The sequence below is a fragment of the Sycon ciliatum genome, chromosome 10, assembly GCF_964019385.1.
Source record: "Sycon ciliatum chromosome 10, ocSycCili1.1, whole genome shotgun sequence".
Classification (NCBI taxonomy): Eukaryota; Metazoa; Porifera; class Calcarea; order Leucosolenida; family Sycettidae; genus Sycon; species Sycon ciliatum.
The window spans coordinates 14685926-14699079 of NC_088652.1; the positions used below are offsets into that span (position 1 = coordinate 14685926).

General features: G+C 46.0%; 1 protein-coding gene across 1 annotated transcript in view; it reads right to left on the reverse strand.

Annotated features, from left to right (window-relative positions):
* The window catches only part of LOC135825891 (mucin-5B-like), a 39614-nt gene extending 34495 nt beyond the window's left edge, over positions 1–5119 (reverse strand). The window contains exon 1 of the mRNA XM_065338526.1: positions 5025–5119. The gene's annotated coding sequence lies outside the window, so the exon portion shown is untranslated. The remainder of the gene's footprint in view (positions 1–5024) is intronic.
* Positions 5120–13154: the final 8035 nt, after the last annotated feature.

Here is a 13154-nt window from a genome sequence, read left to right on the forward strand (position 1 = left end):
AGGCCAACGGAACAAAAGGAGACAAAAGGTGAGTACGCAAGTGCATGCAGGCCAGCTAGAAAAGGTACGCGAGGAGGTACCTAACAGTATTGAGGCTCCACTGCAGCCACTTCATCACATGAAAAACCCTACAAACAGCATCCTCAAATCAAGTGGTCTCTTCGCAGATGCTGCAAATTACAGTATCTCAATCATTATGCACTCACACACACAATATACAAACCCACACAACGCCAAGAAAATACCAAGAATCGAAAGAGAATTGGCTGTGATGGAGAGCCAAGGTTTAAGTTATTGTTTTCAAACACACACACACACACACACACACACACACACACACACACACAAGGGCGTCGGAACCGCACCGGCCGGCGCGGCCATGGCCGCCTCACTTTTTCGGCCGTTTTTTTTTTTTTTTAGCACACTGCAACAAAGCGCGATGATCTCAGCGCAAACGTGGCAAATTCTTGTCTGTCCCTCCAGGAAATCGCGATTCCACGGACGCAACAAATTTCGCGATTTTGGCCCAAACCCACGATTTTCTGAAAAATCCGCGATTTCCCGCGTTTTTTGTTGTTTTCTGCACTTCTTTTGACATTTTTCTGCACTTTTCACGCAGTATACAGTGCTTCCCATGATCCTGCTCGTAGGTTATTTCCACAGTACGGAAATAGCGATTCTAAGGATACAACAAATTTCGTGATTTGGCCCAAATCCGCAATTTTCTGCCAATAATTCCGCGAGTTCCGGGCAAGTTCCGCACTTTTCGCCGCATTTTTTGTTGTTTTCTGCCGCAATTTCTTGCGCAGGTTTTCGAGGATTTTTCCGCAAATTCCCGCAGGGACAGCCTTGTCCCCGATCGTGGTTTGTTGCAGAATCAAAAGTCCATGTTGTTGTTGTTGTTGTTGTTGTTGTTGTTTATTTTACTTCGCAGATTCTAACGGGCAAGTTGCCCAATAACAAGAAAGCGAAGGCAAAGAAAATAAAAGGCGACGAGGAGACAATAACTTTATTAATGCGATTAATAGTATAAGTGAAGCGGACATTACAAAATGATGAATGAGAATACATGTATCTAAAATGGTTGTTCCTAATCGATTTTCTTGAGAATATCATCAGGGAAAAATCGTCTCACAATAGAGGCTATACGGAAAAACAAACTACTTATAGGTTATAGGATAGTGGGGAGTATACAAGTTGAGGTGTGAAGAAAAAAAAACTAAAGTGGGAGAGAAGACGAAAGAAATTAGAAGAAAAGATGTGAGAGTGTTCCGACGGTGTGAGCTACTACAAAAGGTGAGTGAAATTAAGGCGTGGAAGCAGGTGAATGTGATAGAGTGAGGAAGTGTGGGGTGTAGGTGTATGCGAATGAATACGTGTGTGAATGCTAGGTGAAGAGTCTCAATTTTGTGACATTTTCTTTCTGAATGCAAAATTGAGACTCTTCACCTAGCATTCACACACGTATTCATTCGCATACACCTACACCTCACACTTCCTCACTCTATCAAATTCACCTGCTTCCACGCCTTAATTTCACTCCCCTTTTGTAGTAGCTCACACCGTCGGAACACTCTCACATCTTTTCTTCTAATTTCTTTCGTCTTCTCTCCCACTTTAGTTTTTTTTTCTTCACACCTCAACTTGTATACTCCCCACTATCCTATAACCTATAAGTAGTTTGTTTTTCCGTATAGCCTCTATTGTGAGACGATTTTTCCCTGATGATAGTCTCAAGAAAATCGATTAGGAACAACCATTTTAGATACATGTATTCTCATTCATCATTTTGTAATGTCCGCTTCACTTATACTATTAATCGCATTAGCAAAGAAAATAATAATACTAATAAAAGAAATAGCCAGGGCAGCAGAAAATGAATAATAGCTTTAAGAACTCAGATGGTGAGCCAAGGAACAAATTTCCATGTTACAAATAGTCGCTTTTAAAAGTAAAAAGAAAAGAGCGGGTTGTACAGCAGACTTCCTATTCTGAATTCCCTGAATGAAGCAGAGACATTAGCTGGGTACATCATGTCACTATTACACAGTAGCGAGAGAGCTACCACGGTCGACATCAGTGGACGTGGACTACGAGTGGATGCGACAGCAACAGTGACTGGAATAATGGGTGATACGTTTCATGGAGCGAGCGTATGTGGGATGACTGACATCTTGAACACACTGCGTTGGGGGATGGTGCGGATGTCGCTGGGTAGGGCGTTCCACAGCTTGGGAGCGGCAACAGAGAACCTAGCCTGACCAGCGCGGCTTGCGGCGAGTGGTACGTGCGCTCCGATGTCCTTCTGCAAGCGGGTGTACACTGAAATGGCACCAAATGCCTGGGAATGCTTGCTATTGGCTTCAATTTTTGAATATTTTTCCCGGGGGAGGGTAATGTTTGTCCCCGATCGCAGCATCTTCTTGTTTTTTTGCAGAATCAAAAAGTCTTTCATTGTAGTTTCCGTACACTGAAATGGCACCAAATGCCCGGAAATGCTTGCAATTGGCTTCAATTTTTGAATTTTTTTCCCCGGGAGGACCCCCGACCCCCCTTCCATGGCCGCCCCACCTCCAAAGTCGGTGCGACGCGCCTGACACACATATATACGAACACACAAACTTATACAACGCCAAGAAAACCGTGACCAAGGAAAGAGTAGAGACACAATACACACGCAACTCCAACTGCCATGCAAACGTCACCCATTTACACGTAGAGTAAAGAGGGATTATAAATAATTTTACGAAACGAATGCATACGTGGACGGGTGCACGCACGTTTACATACATGTATTAGTATAAGAGAGTAACATAGTGCAGTAGTCAGCATAATACTAGCACATGCTGAGAGTGCAATAGCAAGCTTCACCATTGCTCATGGCCATGCAAATGTTCAGCAGCACTCAGTTCCGCAAGCTTCTGAAGACCAGCACACCTGCAACAAATAGATAGCACAAGGATACGCTTATTACCGTAATGATGCATACAAGCACACAACTACCAAGTTCTCAATGAATGTGATGCTCAATGAAAAATCCATCCACTCAAAGACCTGTGAACAGGTGACGGTGGGGACAATAAACTCTTAGTAATACGAGGAATAAGATCGTTTGTGTACACCCAAGATGCACAGACACACCAACATACATGTGTTACAGCGTTACCGTCAGTCAAACAGTCTTCTCCAAGATGGAAATGCAATGATTTGTCGTCACGAGGCAATTTCACTGACACAATGTCATGTTTGTGACATCAAAACGGTTACTTCATGGAATACGAGTATTATCTTGAGAATATTTTTCTTGTCATCGGCATACAAGCAATCCTCCTACTACTACTACTAGTACACAGGCACTGCGTTTGTGGATCCCATTGCATTTGACATCATACGAGGAAGAGTGTCGTGGAGTTCATTAATTATCACAGGACAAAATACATTTCTCATGAAATAAAATTGATTATAGCTAGACGATTGATGCAAAGTCCTTGCTGTCCTTGAGGACTGATAGTATTGTCACGCAACTATTACGAAGTCGTTGATTACTTTTAGGACATTCATTCAAGCAACATCAAACAAACGCGATACGCTCCTTGAAATGGGAAAAATTCAAGCATAACGACAGAACAGCAGACCAATCGAAACGAGTGAAAGCTTCCTTACCTCAGTCATTGTCCTGCCATGTAGTTGGACAGCCTTTTGACACGGTGGTACAGGCAGCTCTTGTCCAGTCAAACAAGGTATCCTTGTGGCGTCGAACGAAAGAGAGTGTCAGTGTATCTGACTCGTCAGATCTGAACTGTGCTGAACTTTTCTCACTCTCCGAGGGGCCGCTTTCTGCTTTCATCTCGCGGACTGATGAAACCGTTCAAATGTCTTACTGTCATCAACTGCACAGCAGAACTGGCAGCCATGGCCAGTCAAACAGGGGATCCTTGCGGCGTCGAACGAAAGAGAGTGTCAGCGTACCTGACTCGTCAGATTTGAACTGTGTGGAATTTTCTCGTTCTCCTATTTCTGCTTTCATCCCGCACACTGATGAAACGTCTTCAGAGAACTACAAGACGCTTTCCAGATTGGATTTTGAACGTCTCCTTTTCCTCCTTGGTTACCTCGAGACATATTCCTGTCAGCAACAGCACAGCAGAACTGGCAGCCATGGCTGAAGTGAAGAAAGGAATGCGCCGCCACGAGGCAAGCAAAACTGAAAAGGTGTTTGTTCTCTTTTTTTACTAAATACAGGATCTAGGATGGGGTGACTGGATAAACTGGACTCCTGGACCGTGAATAGGGGACTTGTAGAAAAAGTGTACTCCTTATAGGGGATTGCGCGGCTGGATGGAGCTGATCAAAATTGAGTGGACTCCTGGACGCTGTATACCGTAGTTCTGCGTATACATGTATAAGCCCATGGGCTAATATACAAAATAATGCATTTTCCCGGAAAAAAATCAGTAATAATGGTTCGTTTTTTTAGCCCTGGGCCTATATTCGAATTTTGAAGGCAGCTGGCACGCGGAAAAGTACAAGTCCGTGCACGGTTGTCCGCCTACCGTAGGTACCGGAACTGGTAATGTAGTCTGCACTGACATGCTGTTCTATCGGTTCCAGAACGGTGTTTGGGTCTGTTTATTAGCCCATGGGCCTATAAACGGAGGTGGGCTTATATCCGGATATAGGCCCATGGGCTTATATGCGCGGAACTACGGTAGTCGATGTTGGACCAATGGACTCTATGTAGGGCGATGGACATCATATAGTGCATGGACTTTATACTGAGTCCAACATATATTTACGCCACTTCAGTATGTAGGAAGGGCCATTGTATGGACCCAAGAGTGAATGGTGTGCCATGGTCTGCTCTACGGGCAGATGGTGGAATCCGTAAGGTTAAGTTCTGTTGCTCTGGCCTGGCGTGACGGTGAGTGACTAGATGCTACTTGTTGCGATCGAATATATTGCTCAAACCGTGTTCTGGAAAAAAATTCTTAAGGAGAATCAATTATAGAGATTGTCCGACTTACATTGTTCTTTGCAGAGATCGTGTCGGGTTGGAGATCTAGTAGATACTTGACTACTTCCAGATGTCCATTCCTGGCAGCGCAATGAACAGGAAGACCACCGGTCTGTGTACAGGTAACACACATGACCAGACATTCCTATGCGTTATCCATCAGAAAAGTACTTTTATTCCCGTAGCTATGCAGAAGACGTTACTTCAGTAACGTCTGGCGCTAGCCAGGGTCCACACAGCTTTAATTTGGTGTTTGTTTATGTGTTTGTTTGTGTCACGCCTGGCGCTATCCGTATCTGACGGCAAAAAAGCATAGGATGTTATAAATTTTTGAATTCTCCTATTTTTTCAGGCATATCCTGGGATTCGAACCCGCACTATCGCCCTACATGCATTCCCCCATACACTTCGCATTCATACCCATTCTTCCAAGTTGCTTCACCTTATTATCTTGCGTTTGAAAGCCCTATTTGAATATTGCGGGCGGCTGTATGTGGCCAGCTGTGTTTGATGGTACGGTACGGTACGGGAGACGGTGTCGTATTACCCTCGATCGTACCTGTCCCATACCTATCCCCTACCGTACCGTGCCATCAAAGACGGCTGGCCACAATGCATATTATTATTATTTCACCGTCCAATGGCAGAAGCCAATGCAAAGGAGGGGGCGTTAGCCAGCCATGGCAAGAGAAGAAAAAAAAAAAAAAAAAAAAAAAAAAAAAAAAAAAAAAGATTCAAATAGGGCTTTCAAATGCAAGATCACAATGTGAAACAACTTGGAAGAATTAGTATGTATGCGAAGTGTATCGGGGGATGCATGCAGGGCGCGCGATAGTGCGGGTTCGAATCCCAGGTTATGTCTTAAAAAAAGGATTTTTTTAAAGAATCTATAACATCACTATGCTTTTTTTGTCTAGGTCATCAAGGCAAAAAAGCATAGCGTACGGCCCTGAGCTTCCAAGCTCTCTCGTTGAGTATAATGCACAATACATTACGAAGTGAGGCAGTCTCACGCACAACATTCTAATCAGTCAATTGACAAACTGTTTACAAGCTAGTGAGGCATTCATAGTTCTGCCCTGAAATGGTTCGCTTCCTACCTGAATGGCCGGTACCAGCGTGTATGTATAGCCTCTGGAACATCATCTCTTCTCCCTGTAACCCGAGGGGTTCCGCAGGGAACAATCTTGGGTCCTACCCTTTTTAACCTATATGTGCGACTCTTACCTGACCTGGCTGCAGGGAGCGGTGCAAAGCTCCTCATGTTTGCCGATGACAAGACTTTGTACGCTTCCTCACGAGATCCAATAGTATGCGCCGATGTCGTGTCCTCGGCTCTCGCTAAGCTACACAATGAACTAAGATCACTGGGCATGAGCATTAATGTTGACAAAACCGTGGTCATGAGGATCTTGCCGAAGAATGCTCCGAAAGACCCGTTCTTGTTGTATTGGGCGGCACTACCTTAAGGGAAGTGAGTGTAATTCGCTGCCTTGGTATCCTTATCGATAACAAGCTCTCATTTGTTCCACACGTAGATCACCTCACCAGCAAGGTGTCACGCAAGATAGACGCGTTGCGACGCACCTTCCGACAAATGGCAGCATTTGCCCGTCGCCAGTACCTGCTTAGTGTGATTCATCCCGACCTTGAGTATTGTTTCCCTGTTTATGCATCTCACCTATCAGCACAGTCCAGGGAGAGATTGTTTACCTTGTTCCGTAGAGCTGTACGAGTTACCTGCGGTGCTTCATATCATGCTGCTGTACCACCCCTTTTTGCTTCTCTTCAAATAAAACACCTTGAATATCGATACATTTATCAATTTCTTACGTTTACGTTTATTTGTCATATTTTTCAGCCTGCATCATGCTTACGCAGTCTTTTCCCTTTGCCCACCTCTAAGCGGTCAACTCGTGGAACTACAACAAACAATTTGTCAATTTGCTTGTATAAATCCATGGTTGGGTACAATTCCTTTTCCTCCAGAGCATCCCTTATATGGAATGCCCTCCCTGCTCACTTGAAAGGAAGTGAGGACATTAGATCATTTTCTACAGAACATTTGCACGCTCTAAATGACGACAAATTGACTATATCCCTATATTCCCTCCTTTTTGAAAATGTATTTCACCAATAAAATAAGGCTTGGAATTTTTTAAACATGAATATCGACGGACTTGCCCCTTCTGTTCATGCATTGCCCTGCTCTAGTAATGCTTCATGAATACGCCCAGTCCAAATTCCTTCTCCGTTTCTCTCTAGTAATGGTTCATGAATCCGCCCAGTCCACATTCCTTCTCCGTTTCTCTCCGTTTTTCTTTTCTTTCAGTTCCATCTTTCTCTCTGCTCTGTTTTATTTTCTCTTTTCGTTCGTCCCTCTTGATATTTGTACTTTGTACTGTTGAGGCAACGAACTGAAAAAATAAAAACCAAACCAACCAAACCAAGTGCTGGAAAACCCAAATACATGCTTTAGTGCTGGGTACGAGATTGGTTACAAGTAGTTTGCATTTTTTTTGAGGAAAAGTAATGTTGTAATATTCCTCTTGTGGGCTGCGGGGCATATGATGGGCGCAAGTATACAATACTAAGAACTCTTTGGAATCATTTTATTGACATCTCTGCACACACCAAAACATTCCTGTTCAGGGGTGTAGAGGCATGGGGTCGCTGTCGGTATAGTCACAGCAGGATGTCCAGGTTGTCTCTCCAACTGCTCGATTTGCCGTCCAACTTCCAAATCAGGCCAAGCGATGTCCTGATGAAGCGTTCAGCAGTTTCTTGGGATTGTGGGTGTCTGACGGCTCCTGTCTTCACTCGGACACCGAAGTACTTGAAGACAGACTCAGCGAGCGCGTTCCGAAACTCAGACCCATTATCCATGCGGACAACCTTCGGCGGGCCCCAGAGATTACACAGTGCCATGAACGCCTTGGCAACAGCGGAAGCATCATGTCGAGCCAACAGGATAACTTCGGCCCACTTAGTGAACGAATCGACTGCCGCTAGCGCACAATGGTAGCGGCCACTGCGCTATTGACCAAGTTAAAGTGTGTCTATGACCACCTCTGACCACGGGCTCCCTGCGATGCTTGCTTGCGTAGGCAGCATAGATGTCTTGCGGCGGCTGTCAGCTGCTTTGCACTGTACACACTCCTGAACGTGCCGCTGGCACTGGGCAGCCATATACGGAAAGTAGCAGCGGCTACGAACAACATCATACATGGTATTCCACGAACCATGACCTGTCCTCGTATGTGAAGCAGACAATATATCAGCGACTAGCTTCGATGCCACGACTGGAAGTTCTACGACTCCATCGATAGGCACAGCAGGCCATTCACGATCACAAGCTGTCAACCGACCTTCGTGAACAACTCATGAAGTGGGCGGCCTCCTTCAATCTGCGAGATCACCTCAGTGATCAGTGCATTGGTGTGCTGAGCAGCCGCAATGTCGTGTTGCTGAACTGGACCACCAGCAGGTCCACCGACGAGGCTTGCTGCAATGCTGCTCTCCTTCAACAGCGCTTTGCCGTGAGCAGTCCAGGTAGCGGGGACACGCGTTAGGATGTCAGCTCGATTCTTGGCAGACGAGACCCATACGACTATGACAGAGAGGCCAGCTACAATGACAATGTCCCACACTATCTGCAGACATCGCTGCACCCCCACATCGTGAAGGCCCTTGGTACGATCACGGTATGAGTTCGTCACCACATCGTTCATCCAGCTAGTTGCAGACTTCGAATCTGTCATGAGCCGCACTTTTGTAGCACCCCAGCAAACGACGAGGTTGAGTCCTTTGATCGTTGCTTCCAGCTCGCTCACATTGATATGTCGTGTGTCTCCGGCTGGTCGAAGCCATGATCGGTCTTCAATGACGTGTCCGTCCACTTCAACCACCACGTCCGTCCACTTCAACCACGCTAGCACAGTAGTCCATCAGCATCAGTACATCAGCATAGAACGGCTAAGACGGTAGCCTATCCTCGATGTAACTGCAGGCGGGGCGAAGCCAACTACAAACTGGCAGATGACCTGTTAGCCTACCGCACCATTTGAATATGGCATGCTTCGTCAAGACCTCCGGTACACGGAGGTTGCTGCCATCTCGGCGTCGCCAGGTGACCTCGCTTCCGGCGTCGCACACCTGCAGGCTCAATCCTCTCGACTCTTCCATCGGCTCGACGGGCTTCGTGGGCAGGCTGTACTCAAGCATCGTCTTGGCACCGGCGTCAGCGCAATTTGACGGGGTCAGCATATCATCGATGTAGCTGTCAACTTTTCGGGTAACCGCGCGTTGCATAACGGGCGATGATGCCCATGTACTTCGGTGCACTACTGAGCCCAAAGCCCATTCGTGTCATCACGTATGGCTTTCCGTTCCAAAGGACAGTCTGGTACTTCAGAAACTTCTTAGCGACGTGGACTTGGAGATACGCTTTCTTGATGTCCAAGAGCTTGAAATCTCCCGGGCAACCAGCCTTTCTCCATTTACGCAGAGACTCCTCACAGGCAGGTGCATCACCACCAGGGTCCGATTGCAGCTGGGCATTGAGTCAGCGGTAGTCGAGCATTGGTCGAACGACTGTCGTTACCTTGTGCTCTTGCACCTGGGGGAGGAGCGGTAACACTGCTGCTGGCTCACCATGCACCATCGGATCGTGTGGAATCAGCCACTCTTTCTCGATCCACTTGTCCACTTCAGCACAGAACAGGGCGTCTTGCTCTGAAGTGAGCTTCTCTCGCGAGTAAGCTGCGATGCCGAATCCAAGCATAGCCCCTGGGGCAACACCATATTTCCACTGCCAGGAAAGCTCCCACTCCCTTTTCTCCACTTTCCAGCGCACTTCGCGATCCTGCGACTGGAGAATTACGTCATGCCCATCTACATTTCGTGAGAGAGAGTAAAACTACAAGTATCGGTAAAACATCGTCCAATTTGAACTTTGACTTTGGACATCAACAAGTGCACTTGAGACGATAAAACTTGGTATGAAGGAAGGTAAGGTACAGAATGACAACTGGCCAAGAGGAATTTATTGTCCAACGAAGGGTTCATACGTTATTGGTCCTCCTTGTCGCTGCTCCCGGCGCTGGTGACAATTTTTTTTTCGCAATCTCATCTCTCTTCCTCTCCGCTGCCTGGCTATTTTCTAAAGGGAAGTCAACCATGACGATCGCCTTCTCTATTGGACTTCGCGTGGGCAGCACGACTGCCTGTGTGGTTCAAATCAGTCGCCGTTCTTTGCAAGATTTATTTGAACGACAATGACTCGTACAGTACTTGCAAATCTCCACGATTCGCTGGATACTCCGAGCGTTGCACTGGAGGCGAGGGAACTGCGATGTCAGCTTGGCGAGCGATCCCTGAGGTGAGCAATCTCGGCCGTTTTGCAAATGGAACTGATTCCGCGTAGCCGATTACTTTCTTGTGCGACTCGCTGCTCTTCCCTGCCCAGTGTGACAAGATAATCTATATTGATGCGGCGCTGTACCAATCAGAATTACGAACCTGTCGCTCTCGAAATCTAGCCCCTATATAGAGTCCATTGGTCCCAAATCCACTGTACAGAGTCCAAACTTGGAATCAACTGTGAGCTCAACGTTTAGATGGACATCACTCCCTGTATAGAGTCCAGCCAATTGGCTTCACCCCTATATAGTGTCCATAGGTCCAAAATCCACTGTACAGAGTCCAAACTTTGAAATCAACTATACAGAGTCTTTATGCGGACAACACTCCCTGTATAAAGTCCAGCCAATTAGGCATCCCCTATCCAGAGTTCAAAATTAGACATAGGATTTGCCGTGAGCAGTGAATATTAACCGTAAAACAGCCTCTTCCTTTAATCCTTTATATCATTCACTTTTCAAGATAAAAATAAGTCTTATTCTTAGGCGAGACCAAAAAAAAATAGAGATTCCCGGGCCCTCCCGCACCGAAATCGAGCCAAAGGCAGTTATTTATTTATTTTTTGAACAGTTCACACATGACTGTACATGTACAGTACTGATCGTGTGAGTAGATCTGTGACGTGGAGTCACACAAACCCGGGCTTGTACGACTCCCTGATGAACAGATCAGGGACATCGTTGGCCGAAATATAGAAAAACTGAACGGGGAAAACCGCGTAGTAGTAGTAGTAGTAGTATTTATTTTATTTACCATCGGCTGCCTCAACAGTGATACACACAACTCTTAATAGGGCCGATAATGGGGTAAGTTGAAAGGAAAGGAAAAGAAAAGAAAAGAAAAAAATAGAAAAAATTGAAATCCAGACATCAAGCAGTACAGTAATCAAACACCAAGTCAACTTCAAGCTTAGTACAAGAACTATCAAGATCATCGAGAAACTCAACAGATTCCAAAAAGAAGGTCAAAATACTTCTTAAACGCCACTGGGTCTTTAAAAAGATCCCTGAGTTGGTTTGCAAATGTAGAGGTACGGTGGTGTCTGCGCCACTCGGCAGGCAGTGTATTAAAGAAAATTGCGGCACGATTAGAAAAGAACTCTCCATCAGTTGTCCGGTGCTTAGATATGGCAATGGAAGCATTAGAGTGGCTTCTAGTTCTAAGGCCTGTTTTGATCGGTGGAAATAATTCCGTTAGAGTAGGCAGTGAGATGATGACATGATTTCTATGAATAAACTGGGCAAAGTTCAGAATCATAATTATAGTGTTCAAATGGATAAATCGCCAATGTGGTCAATAATGGCGTGATGTCGTCCTGTGACTTAGCACCACAGGCAGCTCGCACAGCACGGCGGAACACAGTAGAGAGCCTTTGGCGGTCCTTAGCGGACAGCTTCATTACAAAACACGAACAACAGTACAAAAGATCAGGTAGAATGACTGATACAATAAATTTCCTCCTGGCCTTCCTGCTGATTTGCCGAAAGGACCGACGAAAAGCGCCCACCTTAGCACATGTCTTGCGAATTTTGACACGGTGGTACAGGCAGCTCTTGTCCAGTCAAACAGGGTATCCTTGTGGCGTCGAACGAAAGAGAGTGTCTAGTTCTAAGGCCTGTTTTGATCGGTGGAAATAATTCCGTTAGAGTAGGCAGTGAGATGATGACATGATTTCTATGAATAAACTGGGCAAAGTTCAGAATCATAATTATAGTGTTCAAATGGATAAATCGCCAATGTGGTCAATAATGGCGTGATGTCGTCCTGTGACTTAGCACCACAGGCAGCTCGCACAGCACGGCGGAACACAGTAGAGAGCCTTTGGCGGTCCTTAGCGGACAGCTTCGTTACAAAACACGAACAACAGTACAAAAGATCAGGTAGAATGACTGATACAATAAATTTCCTCCTGGCCTTCCTGCTGATTTGCCGAAAGGACCGACGAAAAGCGCCCACCTTAGCACATGTCTTGCGAATTTTGACACGGTGGTACAGGCAGCTCTTGTCCAGTCAAACAGGGTATCCTTGTGGCGTCGAACGAAAGAGAGTGTCAGTGTATCTGACTCGTCAGATTGGAACTGTGCTGAACTTTTCTCACTCTCCGAGGGGCCGCTTTCTGCTTTCATCCCGTGGACTGATGAAACCGTTCAAATGTCTTACTGTCATCAACTGCACAGCAGAACTGGCAGAACTGGCAGCCATGGCCAGTCAAACAGGTGATCCTTGCCGCGTCGAACGAAAGAGAGTGTCAGTGTACCTGACTCGTCAGATTTGAACTGTGCGGAATTTTCTCGTTCTCCTATTTCTGCTTTCATCCCGCACACTGATGAAACGTCTTCAGAGAACTACAAGACGCTTTCCAGATTTGATTTTGAACGTCTCCTTTTTCTCCTTGGTTACCTCGAGACATATTCCTGTCAGCAGCTGCACAGCAGAACTGGCAGCCATGGCTGCAGTGAAGAAAGGAATGCGCCGCCACGAGGCAAGCAAAACTGAAAAGTTGTTTGTTCTTTTTTATACTACACACAGGATCTAGGATGGTGTGACTGGATAAACTGGACTCCTGGACCGTGAATAGGGGACTTGTAGAAAAAGTGTACTCCTTATAGGGGATTGCGCGGCTGGATGGAGCTGATCAAAATTGAGTGGACTCCTGGACGCTGTATAATCGATTTTGGACCAATGGACTCAGTGTAGGGCGATGGACATCATATAGTGC